At 36.8% G+C, this 16,362-nt stretch overlaps 2 protein-coding genes across 2 annotated transcripts in view; one reads left to right on the forward strand and one right to left on the reverse strand.

The window, feature by feature from the left end:
• Positions 1–5,647, reverse strand: part of FILIP1L (filamin A interacting protein 1 like) — a 53,953-nt gene extending 48,306 nt beyond the window's left edge. The window contains exon 1 of the mRNA XM_079767143.1: positions 5,517–5,647. The gene's annotated coding sequence lies outside the window, so the exon portion shown is untranslated. The remainder of the gene's footprint in view (positions 1–5,516) is intronic.
• CMSS1 (cms1 ribosomal small subunit homolog) overlaps positions 1–16,362 on the forward strand; it is a 402,242-nt gene that overhangs the window by 55,607 nt on the left and 330,273 nt on the right. The gene's annotated exons all lie outside the window — the stretch shown is intronic.

A 16,362-nucleotide genomic window follows, 5' to 3' on the forward strand; every position in this document is an offset into this window, starting at 1 on the left:
GCAGAACCAGGAAAAGTAGAATTTTGATTTATGAGCCATTATTCCTGCTCTTTAGTCTTATCATTGAGATAACACTATTTGTCCATATCCATTTAGAGTCACTACGCAAGCAAGCTTGGAGTAGTCTGTTGAATTGTCTTAAACAGTTCCACACTTTTTAAAATCCTTATTTAATTTTTTATATACAATTGACTTGTCTTATCTACATTGCTTTATCAGTCCATTAAGAAAGAGCAGGGACCCTGGACCATGACTGAAGCCTTTGTGCAGTGTGTTGATGACAAGGACTAATGGTGATCATATTAGTCCTTGTCATCAACACAGTGCTAGTCAGTGCTAGTAGGTGTAGCTGGGTTAGTGACATGGTGTGGTGAGTAGAGAACTTAGTTGCTGCGTCTATTGTCCTGCCTTGTGCTTAGCATAATGCCTGGTAGATGCTCAGTAAATGTTTGCTGCTTCTGAGGAGTTAAAAGCTCTAGGCTGGCTTTATAGGTTGACATTGGAGTTAACTAACTTTGAAAAATTATAGGAAAATCACTCCTTTTTTTGCTTCTATAAAACCTGGCAGATGCTCTGGACTACCCCCAGTAACTTGGGAATCAAAGTGTATGATTGGGAAAAGGCAGTCGGCAGATTTCTAGTTACTGTTAAGTACAAACTGTTTGGACCCAATGTCTGCATCTTCCAGGCCTTCATCTGAGGCACAGAGATTAGGGGAAAACAGAGGAGTCTTCCCTTCATTAAAGACAAAACCACTATTTTCTCCTTCATGTTTCTTTAGAGCCCATTCCAGGTCCCAGAGTGATTCACCTGGTACTCTTTCACCACCTTTATTCACATTATTTTTGGAGGAAGTTAAGGTAAGGTAAGGTAGGTGGAGGTGGGCAGTGAGCAGGGAAACATCTGACTTAGTCTGCCTACACAACAGATACTGTACAGTACAAAGCAGATTTCACTGTTGTGACTTCATCTGAGCCTAATTTGTTTTCTGGTTTTTGTGTTTGTAAGTCAGTTCTATATGGTTACTTCAAATAGTGGCAGAGATTTGTTTTGGGCTCCCAAACAAAATCTAGAAGAGGCTCTTCTTAGTGCACTGTTTTTAGAAAGACTCTTTTCTTACCACGAGGCTTCTAGATTTTAATTTATTTGCAATACTCTTTTTGACACATGTACTGACTATATACCTAGGGTACTTTTCTATGTGCTAGGGATAAATTGGTTGCAAAATTTACCCTCAAGGAGTTTATAGTCCAGGAGACAGACAATAAACAAGTAAGCAATTAATTTGTAATTTGATGTCATGTAGCAGTGCACAATGTGCAGGAAAGTAAAGCAGGGTGAGTATCACCAGGAGTTTACAGCCTTCATTGATAACTTCCTCTGCTGATTTGGGGAGGTTGTTCTTAAGGTACTGAGTCACTTGAAGTTTGAAGGAAACCTGCTAATGTGGGAGGTCTGGGGAGTGCAAAATGCTTAGTTGGAAGATGTGGAGAAGAGGTCACTTGTCAAGTTAGTGGTTCAGACATAAATGTCTTTGACTATTAGCACACACTCTTTCCAGGTCACCTCTCAGCTTCAAAGCAGAGAGTGAACTTTGCCACCCAGAGAACTTTTAAATGCATTTATTATTTGTTTTCTCTGTCGTCTCTTTATCACCTCCTTTCCATTGTTGTATCCTGGTTGAACTGTATTAATTTCACCTCCTTTCTTCCCTTCTGCCTTCTTGCTGCCTATATTTATTTATTAACAAGAACTTTGAACCTTTGACTTTCTTTTTTAAGTGGATTTTATATCCAAATTAACACTTACAATGTTGAGGCTTCTGGGGCTATTGTCTTCTTCTCTTCCTAACACTAATTTAAGGAGAAACCAAAGGATGTAGCCCCAAAATTCAAGGGCCCTTGCCTCTGCCTCTGAGTAGCTGTGTGTCTCTGAAGTAGTAAGTCATACTGTGGACTTCAGCTTCTTCTGCAAGGTGAGGCATTTGGATCAGATGGCCTCCAAGGCCTCTTACAGCTATAACATTTCCTGCCAGGTGTGTATGTACACATGTGTGAATACACTATAGCCTGGGGCATCCCCTTGTCCATACAAAAGAACCTATCAAGGTATTTCTCAAACTCACATCCGTGGAATTGTGTGTTTGCTATTCTGATGTAATTAATATATGCTCTCTTTTACTGATAATAACTGTCGTTTAGGCTAGAATCAGTAGTTATCATAAACAGAAACAATGAATTGGGTGTATGTTGTCTGCACCCTTACCTGCCCCATAATACACTTAACCTGCCTGTTGCTCTATCTACTTCCCCCCAAAACACAAATGCATTATTCCCCAAGCTTGTTATAAAAAATAATAATTGTGTCTTTAAGAGTTAATCTTATTTTGAACCAGTAGGGCATAGGAATGTGAAGATCATTAGATTGGAGAAAGAACACTACTAATGTGTTGTTATCTGTTCTTGGACTCAATTTAAAATTGCTGCTGTCCTGTCTTAATCTGCTAAAGCATCTGAGAGAACAGTCATGAAAGGGGAGTTCTTCCTCCATATCTGAAAAAGAACCAAGGGACTTTCCTTGGAGGGCCTTCCCACTTTTGCTTGCCCAGCTTTCTTTCCCAGTCGGAAATAATGTTAGTGCAAAAGTGAAGGGGAGAGAGAATCTCAACTCTGCTTTTAAGAAAAAGAGGGGTGGAGGAGTGCTTACAACAGTGTTGGTGACTATCCACTAGGAATTAGTTAGTGCACCTAACATTTGAAGTAGAAACTGACCACCAGCCACAGGAGGTTGTAAAAGTCTTTGTAGCGTACATCAAGCTTAAGGATTGGGTTGGTGGCCCAGAAATACTGTAGTGATGGCAGAAGCAGTCATAGAAATATTTCTTTGAAAGTTTGTGTTGCTGGTGGCTCCACATGGAGTGTCTCTTCATCTCTAAATCCTTATTTAAACGTAATTTACAAAAGTAAACTATCAGTTTAAATTAAAGCTACATTCATAGTCAAATATAAATTAAAGGTAAAATGTGTTAGATTTTTAAAAATATAATGACTGGCTATGTGAACAACAGATTTCAGTTTCTGAAGCATGATGAAACCAATATTTCTTTACATCCTCTGATTACTACTCCAGCTCCACAATATTCAGTCTTTTGTAAACAGTTCTCTTCCTGCCCCCTTCCTTTTTCCCTTAAATAGGAGGCTGTGTTTTTTTGTCTTTTCACCTTGTAAAAGCATTCATTTTGCCCTGAAGCACTAGATATAGACAGAACATGACCTAAGAAGAATTAATGGAATTTTATTCTTCCCACATTTTATTTTACCTCAAAATCCATTTATTACCAAAGGCACTTTTTTTTTTTTTTGAAGGGGAAACTTAAAACAAAACTTATAGCCGTTTGAGAAAGCAAGCTAATGGTAATTGCAAGTGAACTTGAAAATTAGGAAGCTCAAAGCTTGATTTCTGTTTTTATATTGGCTGTTACTATAGATTCCATCACAGCACTAGGAAAATATCACAAAAATACCAGTGGCTTAACAGTTCATCATAATCACCATAAAAGGGCAAATGAATTTAATTAAGCATAAAATTAATATGCTTTATTTTAAAATGTAAAAATTCACATTCATTCTATCTAAAACTTTTCTATCATATAGATTGTCCCAAAGACTAAGAAATGCTTACTTGGAGAGCCACTATGACATTAGGTATCCACAATAAATCTTGTTTAACTTTTAAAAGGGGTCTTAATGAGTGATTGTTCCTTGCTTTTAAGTTAATAAAAGGGAAACAGTATTGAAGTGAGTCATTTAAAAAAATTTTTTTTCAAAACTGACGCTTGCCTATTTAAAAAAAATAAAATGCAGACTCTGGGAAACAGCTTTTAGAGCTTTGATAGAGGTTATGATTTTCAACAGTTGAGCTATAGTTTATGGTACAGATGGTACTTTGGGTATAGCTGAAACAATAATTGATGGTTTCTGTTTCCCTTCTCCTCTATTTGATGCAGAAGAGTGGGATACCTTTTTCCCAAGGCAGGAATTTTTCAGTTTCCAATTACAGCCTATATCAAATAAACAACTTTTTCTATGGCATATTCCGTACTTCTCCACAGTGACCTGGGTGTTGGCCCCTTTCTCTTCTCATTATTGTAGGCTTTCCTAGATTTGAAATAATAGTTCTAGGGAAATCCTACTTCTTGGTACTAACCTGCAGTTTATATAGCCTATCTTCACAACAAATAGCATATAATATTTCTTTTAGAATACTAAAACCAAAGTCTTGCATTGCTCCAAACCAAATTAGCAAAGAAAACAAAATCCTATGAAGCAAAAGTAGTAGGCACCAATGTCATACTTTGGAAAACTCACACAGGAATTACTAGAACACAAATAATATCATGAATTTTAAGCATATAAAAATGTTATGTTTCAAATGATAAATAAAACAGACTATTTAAAGAGAAATAATTCAGTCACAATTTTTTAAGTTTTGTTTTACAGTATATGTTCAGACCAAATAAAGTTTGAGTGATAAATCAGTTTTTCATCTTCTATTCTAATGTTTTAAACTTGACATAGCATGTTTTAATTTAATTCCTCTGCTGCTTTTTTATTCTAAAAAGTAAAATATGTAGATTTTTAGCATCTTCCAAGAGTTCAATTATCATACTATAAAGCTTCATTTACTGCAATAGCCTGTTCAGGGTTTAGATGTAACTAATTATGGTTCGAAATGCCACTGATTAACAAAATTCTTATATACGCTTTATCTTTAAAATTAGTTTTGTACATAAATTATTGTCCAAAATATTACTCTAGAGAGCCAGCTTATCTTTAATTTTCAGTGCAGTTTGTCATATACTGTAGGCTTTCCTAGATTTGAAACAATAGTACTGATTGGAATTTAAGTAAAAGTTATAACTTAACACGGTGATGGTTGTTACTTCCTTGTGCAAATTGACATAATGGCGTTTGTAAGATTTTTTTTTAACTTAAAGACTCACTTTCTCTTAATTACAGGATGTATTCCTAACAGGAGTTTTCTAATCTTTTATAATAGATTTACAAAAGGCATGGGGTGGGGTTCACTAACAAACCCACTACCATGTGGCCATGTTTCGCACTCTGCTCTTAAGGGAGTTTCAGTCCGAGGAGAGAGACCAGGAGGATAGCATTGTTGTATTACAATATACTTCCCTCCACCCTGTCCCCAAAGATTTCTCAATACAGGCAGGATTCAATGTATAAGCTCAGTTGGAAAGCTTATGTAATATATAGTCGTCCCCCACCTCTCAACATTTAAAATTAAATCCCAAATCTGTTTCCTCCTTCAAAGAAAACTTTTCCTTTCAAGTTTTGTAGGCGTTGGGAAAAGTTTTGACGCTAGAGTTCATTGGATGCGCTTTTTGAAACCTGTCTGAGTTCATGATGCTGATAACTTCAAAAGCTACCTACCGACTCTCTGGCTCTCTGACAGCAGTGCCCCTTGCTGGAGCAGAGCGGCTCTCCCGGGCTTACCTGAGCTGCCTGCGCCGGGCCGGGCGGGGGCCGCAGTTGCGCCGCGCTGCGAGCGGGCTGTGCGCGCTCCGGGAGTCGCCCGAACAATGCGAGCTGGGCGCCGAGCGCGCCCGGCCTATGGGTGTTACGTCACTGCGCTGCCTTATAAGGCGCTCCGCGTGTGCGGCGCGGGCGGCGGGGGCGCCGGTGACAGCCAGGCCCGCGGTGCTGGCGGCGCAGCAACGTGCCCGGCTCCTCCGACGCTCAGACCTTAGGAACGGACCTTGGGTCCCGGGCCGCCCGCAGAGAGGAATGGGCGGCGGGCCTGGGACGCTGGCGCGCTCCTCCCGGGCAAACCAAGTCATTGGGGGTCATGGTCGATCCGCTTGTACTTTTCTCCCTCTGCTCTGGGGCTCTAAAGCTTCTATTATTACTTAGGATTCTTAAGTACACATCCTGTGCTTTTAAAAATACTATTGTATTTTAATTACAGTTTATATTCAACAATATTTTGTATTAGCTTCAAGTGTTCAGCTTAGTGGTTAGACAATCACATACTTTACAAACACATCTGTAATTCTGTTTAAACTTTTGTAAATACATTTTTGTACATTTGTTTTTTGGTTGCTTGGGGGGAGGCAGGAGAGGAAAGCCAGAAGTCTTTTTTTGCTTTGAGTCATCTCTGGGGGTGAGTTAGACTTCAAACCTTCTCTTTCCTCTTTGTAAAGAGTAGGGGTCCTCAGAGGATAGTATTTTATTTCCTGATGATGTAACTACCAAACAATTCTTCAAGTGATGATGGGAAGGCCAGATGAAATCTTACTTTTTCAGTGTTTTTTCCTGAAAGAAACTCTTAGTTCCTCATTTCTGCTTGCCTGTGTTTTAATGAAAGTAGATAAAACTAATCTTTCTATTTGGCAGGGAAAATATTTATTAAAGAAATTAAATGTTTGCTGCTATACTTCCAAAACAAAAAAGTATAAAAATAGAACTGTAGAACCATTTTTAATACATTTGTTCTCTTCTATCAGCAAACAAAAGACATGATCAGAAAAAGGAAACTGACCAAATATTATTGAATTAGGAGATTTAGCCTCCTAATTATTTTGCACATCAATAAGAGAAGTAATCTCTAAAGTCCTAGCCAACTCTATGAATCTGCTAAATAAATTAGATATGTGGCTGCCTTATTTGCAAGCTTCAAATTAATTGAATAGTTTTAATAACTTGAGTCTATTTAACTCTTTTTAAATTACATTAAGATAGGATTGCTTCCTATTATGATGTACATGTCTATAGAACTATTGTTTCCACATGTTTTGTCAAACAAGAATAATTAAAATAGTGTGCTTGTTTCTTTTTCTTAGTGTGGAGTGAAATAGGCTGATTACAGAGAATGTACAGTTAGTGAAAATGGTGTGGAAAAAAGATGCAGGGTTTAAAAATAAATGCATCATCATTGCTAAATTGTCAGCTCACTTAGACAATTCTAGATCACTCTACCTGCCTACTGAGAAGCCTAAATTAAACTAACCTCTGCTTTTCATATATACTGGTGTGTTTTTTAATTTCAATTTTTTTATTGTTGACACTATTGTACATATACTACTGTAAGAAAAGTGAAAGACCATACTGTTCAACTGAATTTAATATTTGATTTGCAATTTTGTATTAACCTTTTATATGTTGGTCTGTTAGTTTTATTACTCTGCCTTATACTTGTAAAGTGCATTTGAATCTTTTTAGTCTCTTATGCTTGCTTTGTGCTTACTAAACATCCTTTTTGGGACTTTTATGCTAGATTTGATTTATTACACATAAGATGAAATTACTGTTATGAAAGGTGCATGAAGCATAAACACCTGAATCTCAGCTTCAAACTGGTAACATAAAGTACCTGTACTTTAAACTAATATTTGTAACTTGTTTTGCTTCCTTTTTTCTTTTGCTGGGTACAGAGGTTTCTTAACATTTGACACTGCCTTTTATTTATTTCTCACATTTTTGTACTCATGCTTTGTATTTATATATCCCACTTCTGTAAAATTTGTCAGTATTAGTTCCTCCTTCTCTTCAGCTGGGATAACTGAAGAACCGAGAAGTTAAGTGAATACAAGAGTCGTCTAGGGCTTTTGAGGTGAGAGTAAAGAGGATTAGGACTCCTACGCCTTGTGTGCCTTGCCTGGTGCTGTTACTCCCTGAAGTACTGGTCTCTGACCCAGTTATGACTCAGTGTTCCTACTGAGGTTGTGGTACGTGCCCACTCCCTTACGGAGCCAATATGACCTCATTTGTTGAGCTCTTAATTCAAATTCATGTCAATCACTGTATTTAGTGTTCTATGTGCACTCCACCATTTAATCTACTCAAAACATCTCTACCAGCTGTACCAGTTAATAATGCGGATTTTGTAATCAAAGAGAACACGATAATTTGAAGAGAAACATCAAAAGTGCTTTATTCAAAGTAATGTCCATCGCTGGCTACACATTTTCCCCATCTTCCAGGTAATTTGTGGATACCATCCCAATAGAACTTTTCTTGTTTTGAGGTAAACCATTCAGAGACCCAATTTTCCACTTCTTCGTACGTTTTGAAGTGCTGCTCAGAAAGTGCGTGTGCCATTGATCGGAACAAGTGGTCATCTTGAAGGAGCAAGATCTGGTGAATACAGCGGGTGGGTTAATACTTCCCAGGCAAGATCTTTCAAAGGATCTTTAACTGGTTTTGAAGTGTGTGATGGTGCGTCATCATGAAGCAAAATTACTTTGCCGTGTCTTCTGGAACATTCACAATCAATGTGTGGTTCAAATTGATTATTTGTTGTCGGCAGCGATCAGTATTAACTGTTTCACCTAGTTTTAGAAGCTCATAATACACCACACCTTCCTGATCCCACCAAACGCAGAGCATTGTCTTCTTTCCAAAGCGATTTGGCCTTGCAGCTGATGTTGATGGTTGACCTGGATCAACCCATGATTCCGTGCGTTTGGAATTCTCAAAGTAAATCCATTTCATCGCCAGTCACAATTCGATGCAAAAAAGACTTTCTTTCAAGCCATTGAAGCAACATTTTACTGATAACTTTTCGGTTTTCTATTTGTCTTTTGTTCAGTTGATGTGGCACCCATTTTCCTTCCTTTAATATCCTTCCCATTGCTTGTAAATGATAGGAAATTGTTTGCTGAGCAACGTTTAATCTTTCTGCAAGTTGTTTTTGAGTTTGACACGCATCTTCATCTAATAATGCTTATAATTGTTGGTCTTCAGACTTTTTTGGTTGACCTGGACATTCTTTGTCTTTCATATCAAAATCATCACTTTTAAACGTTTAAACCAGCGTTCACAAGTATCTTGAGATGGAGCATGTTCACCATAAGCTCCTGAAATATATTATAACTTTCAGCAGCACTTTTCTTCAAAATAAAGTAATGAATTGAAACTTCCTGCAAATGCTCTTTTTTTGGCACGAAATTTGACATTTTTAAGCGTAAAAATATCTATGATGTTAACACCATCAGAAAATTTGGCGTATGAAGTTTTGAAGCTTGTTGTCAGTACAACAAAATAGCATACATATCAAATCACATATATATCAACATATGTGTAACTCCTGAAAAAAATCCACATTATTAACCAGGACACCTGGTATTTTCTAGATTGAATGTTGAACTAAGAAAACCAAGACTCACCCTCTTTGTAGGCCACACACCAGAGATACCCTTTGGGAGTATTGTTCATATCTGTATATTTACTAAGACAGTTTTCTTGAGGGTGTTAGCAGCATGTCTTGTTCTAAGAAAATTAGAATGTTATGACAGTTTTCCAACAGATGAAAGTAAAGGGTCTTGAAGTAGGGAATCTTTGTCAGAAGAACACCCTGTGTCTTATATCACAAACTCCAGCCAGCCATTGGTATTATGCTCCAGTGGCCACATGAGGTGACCAGCAGAGTTTTATTTATTTCCGTCTTTTCACCAACATTCTCTTTGAGATGTAATTTTTGTTCTCTTGGCTTCTGACATACATTTATTATGAAAAGAGTTATGAACACTGTGCCTCAGTCTTGGCTGAGAAAATTTTACTTCCTTTTAAGGAAAATTTTACTGTACAATTGCTATATGAGTTGTTATTTTATAATCAGGAATTTCTTACAAATAATCACATCTACAAATTAAAGTCCTTTCTTCAATTAGAAATCTGTATTTATGATTCAAAGCAGCAATAGGTTTAAGTTGTTATTTGGAAATAATACTAAGGAATTTTCCTACCAATCTAATTGCCTTCTAATGTTTAAGACGGGTTTATAGGCCACAAGGCTGGGAACTAAGATGTATTGATTCTGTTGAACTGTGTGAAGTCACTTTTGTTAGATAGTCAAAACCAGTTGAATATCAGCTGTTTCCCATGGTTCAAGCTAATGCTATGTTATTACAATGACCACAGCAACTAGTATTAGTAATGTCCACAATGTCCTTGTTATTTAACTTTTAATATACCATTAACATGTTACTAAGCATGTCAAAGCCAGTTCCTCTTTGTGAAGTAACTGTTCTTATTTTCTTTCATGTCCTGTCTTCCTGCCTTTGTTTCTTCTTGTGCTGGTGAAGTCTTCCAGTCATCCACATAAGTGCCAGAGAAGCAGTGTTCATAATTAACTGAACCTTTCTTTCAGCTGCCCACAATTTTCATTACGGGTTCATTCATCAGTTGAGGGGTGATATGTGCTCCCTGAAAGCTCTGCTGCAGGATGTGGAATAGTAATGCTAACTTTGAATGCGACACATTTGCTCCTTTATCTCTGTAGTATATGTTGAAGCACTATAGCATGCAAAGAAAAATCAACAATTCTTATAATGGGCATGGTCCTGTATGAGAAGCTGAACAGAGTGGGACAGATGCAGGACAGACAGCATGGGAAGAGGCAGAATTCTGTGGTCCTGCTTTGTTAGGCTGCAGTTGATTGGTCAGAGTGTGTGCTTTTGGCACTAAGGTACTCCATCTCAGGGAACATTCTGACACCTCATTGGCAGCCTTCTTACAAAGCAGCTTCGCCTCTGAACTGCCTCTGAACTTCAGGCAAACCTGGCCTCTCCTCTGTTGCCACACAGTTTATGAGGAAGGCTGAGACTGAGCACACAGGTGGGCAACTTTAAAATGGAGAGCCAGAAGGAAAGTCTGAGGGGGGAAAGTACCTTCTCTCCATTGCCAGGGGCAGTTTTCTTACTAACCTCTTCCTTTCACTCTTCTTTCTGTTCCTCAGGTGGCATCCACCTAGCTCTGTACATTTACATGCCCACACAAAACATTTCCCCAGGCAGCGCACTTCCTCTGTGCACTGAGAGCCTTTCACCAGCAGTTAATGGCCTATAGGGAACGTGGATTTACAGACAGACCCTCTCACTTATCTGCAGCCCAAATCTCCCCTTCCAGGCTCCATAGTCCTCAAGTTTCTAGAGACTCTTCAACTGTTCCTATTCATACTCCACCTAATTTGATTTTAGAACAGGGACCAATACCCTTAAGAGCTCACTTGGGCTGATTTTAGCAACAGTGTCAGTGGTGATACTGGGGAATGGAAAGCCCTTTGTGAACTTTAAAATGATTACTATTTTGTGGCTTTAAAATTAATTTAAAAATAGTTCAGTGCCATGATAATTTGCAAAATGTAGAAAACTAGAAGACATTTTGCACCTAGTCCTCCTATTTGAATACTGCCAACTATTAACAATTTGATGTACTTCCATTTCTTTTTAGTTATTTTCTAAACATTTGTGAAGTATAATTGTTTTCATCCTCTGGGCATATGTCTTTTACCTTTATTAAATGTATTTTAACCATGCTCATGGATTTTCTATAGACATTGAGTTATTAAAAAAAAAAAGCATATTTGCATATTTTCCCTAGAAATGGTAGTCACAAAGTCAATCACTGCTTACTATCCCCTGGTATTGCCATGGTTTTTGTTCTTCCCTAAATAAAGTAGGGATGTCTGTGTCTAATAGAGAATCTTCTGTTTAGAGACGTTTTAGTCTTGGTTTACATGGGATGCTATGAGTTGGCTATGTGCCTCTAGTGAGCTGCCAGTAGGTGAGCAAAATGACTTGGAGAGAATGAAGAATTGATAATATGACGCCACCATAGAATTATTAAATGGAAAGCAGGAAAAGCCTGCTGTTTAGGTCCAGTCCATTTGCTTATTTATTCCTGCAAACATTTTGTGTTTCCTTGGTAACTAATAATAGTTTTGAGAAATTGTTGAACTCAAAAGTATTACTGCAGGATTAAAAAAATCCTCAAATCACAGAAATTAGAGACGGAAAAGACCTATTAGATCATTTTTGTCCCTTGCCAGTACAGATTGTTCTCAATGCTTTGTCCAGTCCATTTTTTAAAGGGGCCTTGTCAAATAGTTTGTACACCTTATCTGTTTTAGGTAATACATTTTTAAAGAAACCACTCTGACAAATTTTCTGTGTAGTTGTGGAGCTTGATTTCGGGGTAAATATTTGTGAAAAAAGACCTTTGGGTTTAAAGTACAATTTAACAGGTTTTATTAGTTGGAAGTCAGTGGAGCTGTTTAAGATGTAACTGGAATAGTTGGCTAACTAAGGGTAAAAAATGGGTAAGTTCTGTTTAGTATATGTTTACTTTTATCATTGGAAACTCAAATATAGCAATGCATGAGAATTAACTTTTAATCATGTAAACTAATTGACATAGGTCTAGAAGGCCTGAGGAAATAAAACACGGAAGAAGTAAGGAAAAGTGGGAGTGAGTCCTAGTCAGTTTGTTTAGTGGTTAGAGCGTCAGCCTGCAGACAGAAAGGTTGAGGGTTCAATTCCAGTCAAGGGCACATGCCTTGGTTGCAGGCTTGATCCCCAGCACATGCGGGAGACAACTAATCAATATGTCTCTCTAGCATCGATGTTTCTCTCTCTCCCTCCCCCGCTTCACTCCTTCTCCTTTCAACTCTCCCCCTCCCTTCAACTCTCTCTAAAAATCAATGGAAAAAATATCCTCAGGTGACAACAAAAAAAGAAAAGAAAAATATGAGTGAAATGGTTCCTCCCCACTTCTGCTTTGCCCATTACTTTACAGTAATTACTGCTTGGTGTGAAGGTGGAGTCTAACCGTAAAATCTTTTCCTTCAGTGGGGCAACTTCTTCTGAATACCAAGGATGGATTAAACTATCTCATAGACTAAATGCTTCAGTTCCCTGTGTTATGGCTAAAGATGTCTTCTCTGGGAAAAATAATGAACAAATTAAGACTAAGAAATGTGCTTTGAGTTTTATTATGAAGGATGATTGTTTCGTAAAGTCACATTTTTTCGAGTGTAAAAAGGCCTTCGAAAACATCTCTATTTGTTGCCTCCTCTTGTTCCCTCCTAGATGAGATCATTGGAGCTCAGAGAGGCTAAAGGATTAGCCCCAGTGTCAACAGTAAATTGGTGACTCAGCCACTACATTTTCTGGGTTTTCGTATCTCTGTTGGGAAATGTGAAAATTCAAAAATGGCTTAATTAAACAGTGGGGTTAGAACTGTCAAAAAGAGTAAGTCTGAAATCCTAATTATTATTAGAATAATTTATCTATGTTTAGGTAAATTACAGAACTAATTTGGAGCATTAATGACCTACTTGTTCACTTTATTTATTAACAGCGCAATCATTTTATTGCATTTCTTTTTAATTGGAAATTTGTATGTTGATGGTAATTAATTCAAATCATTAAGATTGGCCATTTGTTGATAATTCTGGCCAAAAATTTAATAGAGAGGTCTGAGCTTCTAATATTAATTCTTTGTTATTATTTAATACCATTGCCTTGCATGCTTGCCAATTGGTCATTCTCTATAGGAGAAGTCCTATTAAAATTTATGTTATTATGTATCCAACCTGCCTCATAAACTACACAACTGGAAGTGGTTTCAAAAGCCTTGTAATATTGAATTCAATTATCTCTCAAATGAGAACTTTAACTTTCTTTCTAAGAGCTGGTGCATATACATTAGGTGTCATTAGTCAGTTTCATTAGTCAGTGCTGCACAGTTCCAGGGATTTGTTACTTCCCCATCAAGCCCATTTTATTCCAAATAGAAAACTGGCTTCCTCATAAGTTAAATTGTCAAATTTTAAAACCTATCAGAATTTTAATCCTTGTCTAAAAAATTTAAGGACTTTGGAATACTTTAACACTGAGCATACCCTCCAATTTATATTGTTGTCATCTATTATAGTTCTTTATTAATTCTACAAGATGCTCTCATTATCTATTATTATTTTTTAATCAGTGTTGCTTTAGGTATACCAGTATGTTTACCACTTTCTTTGCTCATCAATCCTTTTTTTTTTTTATTCCAGACTTCCATCTGGGATCACTTTCCTTTAATCTAAATGCATCCTTTTGAAGTTCTTTTACTGGAAGCCAGCTCTTTGCAGATGCTCTCTTTTTACTTATTTGAACACATTTTTATATTATGCCATTGTTCTTGGGAAGATTTTAATTTTGAGTATAGACTTCTAGGTTGATGCTTGTTTTCTATCAGCCCATTGAAGTTATTATTCCACTGACTTCTGGCTTCCCATGTTACTGTTAAAAAGTCAGTCAGCTTCTCTGTAGCTGCTTTTACGATTTTCCCTTTGTCTTTGATATTCTGCAATTTCATTATTAGGTATTTAAGTACAGATTTATTTTTATCCTTTCTGAGTTTCATTGAGATTCCTGAATATGTGGACCTGTGTCTTTTCAGTTCTGGAAATTTCTCAGCCAATATTAACTCATCGAATGTGACTTCTGGAAACTTTTTTTTCTCCTTACCTTTTAAACAGACACATGTTAGACCTTCTTACTCTGTTCTTCATATCCCTTAACTACTCTTCCAGTTGTTCCATCTCATTAGCTCTTTAGACTGTATTTTATAATTTCTTCAGATTTTTCTTCCAGTTAAATAATTCTCATTGCTGATCTGCAATTCTATTTTTCATTTCCAAAAGTTTCTCTTTATTCTCTCTAATTTGGCCATTGATAGTGTATTATTCTTTAAACCCCCCCCCTTTTATTTTTAACATATTAAATATGTTTTGCATTCTGTCTGGGGTATTTAAATATCAGTAGCCCTGATTCTACTGTCATTTCTCTGGCTTTATTTTAGAGACTGTTCCTTGCCTTTAGCCTTTAGTAACTATGGAATAGAAGCAACAGATGTAATGCTTTATTGATAAAATCAGAAATTTCTTTTTTTCTGTGGAAAGTGAATGCTGATATTATGTCACGTGTTAATCTTTTTCGTTTAACATGAAATTTTTCTGTGGGCTGAATTTATTCTGCTTATTCTCATAGAATATTTTGTTTGACAAAGTGAATTATTATTAGTGCTTCTTAAGAATTATTATTAGTGCTTCTTAAGAATCTCAGCTATAAATAATAATGAAATTGATCATTATGCTGACCTTCCGGCTCATGTTTCTATATTCTATAGTTCTGATTTAGAAAGAGTTCAGGTAATAGTTTACTTCCTTTCTCCCCAGATTGTTCCCTTTCTCTTAATTCACTATCATTCTTTTTCACTTAAATAAATAAAATAAAAAAAGGAAACTAGTTTTAAAATAGAAACAAAGTAGTAACAAAATTGAAGAGGTTCAATGGATAGAAATGTTTTTGTTTCTGAGGGTTCTGCTGCCAGTGTTTTCTGATTTTGCTAAAGACCAAACTTTTAGTTGGAAGAAACAAGTTAAGTCACCTGCCTAAGGCTATGTACTGGGATGTTGCCATATTTTATTGCCAGATCATTGCTTTATTGATATGATTTGGTGACTACCGTAAGTTTGTTTTAAATATCATAGAAACCATTATTTGTTTTCAGATGTTTATTCATTTATTACCTTTCTTTAAAATTTGTTTTAATTTATAATTTTTTACTTGTGTTTTTATTGATATTTAGAGAGAGGAAGGGAGAGGGAGAAAGAGATAGAAACATTGATGAGAGAGAAACGTCACTAGGCTGCCTCCTGCACACCCCCTACCGGGGGGTCAAGTCCACAACACAGGCATGTTCCCTGACCTGGAATTGAATCACTGACCTCTTGGTGCAGCCACACCTCCTGGGCCCATTATTTTTCTTAAGTAGATGAATGTGAGTACCTACATATGTGTGCAAGTGTTGATTGTAGTACCTGCTTATGTGTGTTTGTGTGTTTTCCTTATCACTGTATTGCAGTTGCTCTGTCCTCAGCTAGGAGTTGGGGGAATGAGCTCCTGAAGATGATTTTCAGGAGGGAATGACTTGAAGTCCTTAACAATCTAACTATTCAGTCATAGGTCTGCAGCCCTCATTCCAAGTCAGATCTTCATATTTGATGGCCCTGGTCAGCCTTCAAAGAACAAAGAAGAAGTGGGGGCTCCAGTGGTGCCTGTAGATAGGAGTGGCCATGCAGTGCTTAGATGAATGCAGGATGCTGTGTGTCCGTTCTTTTAAGGTGTACCTATGAGGAAATCTGGGGACTCTGAGACACGTCCTTTTACGTTCAGGTATCTCCATATCCAGTAACAACATTTTTTAAATCTAGGTATTTTTGAATGGTAAGCTCAAAAATATTATTGTCCATTTTGTAGAATTTCAAGTCTTTTCTCCAATCTAAGACTAGATAATAGCTGTTTAAGGTATAAGGTTTTATAGATTTTTTTCTATTATAGTGGACACCTAAAAATTATGTAGTTTGTTTGATGAAAGCAAATAGCTAATTCTTTTAATGTAAGTTATCAGAATTGGCTGTCTTCATAAAATAACCTCTAAATGCGTTAATATTTACAACTCACTATGCTTTTTAGATAATTTATTTGTATTTTTATATGAAAGAGAAGTA

Source organism: Cnephaeus nilssonii (assembly GCF_951640355.1).
Source record: "Cnephaeus nilssonii genome assembly, chromosome: 3".
NCBI classification, from domain to species: domain Eukaryota; kingdom Metazoa; phylum Chordata; class Mammalia; order Chiroptera; family Vespertilionidae; genus Cnephaeus; species Cnephaeus nilssonii.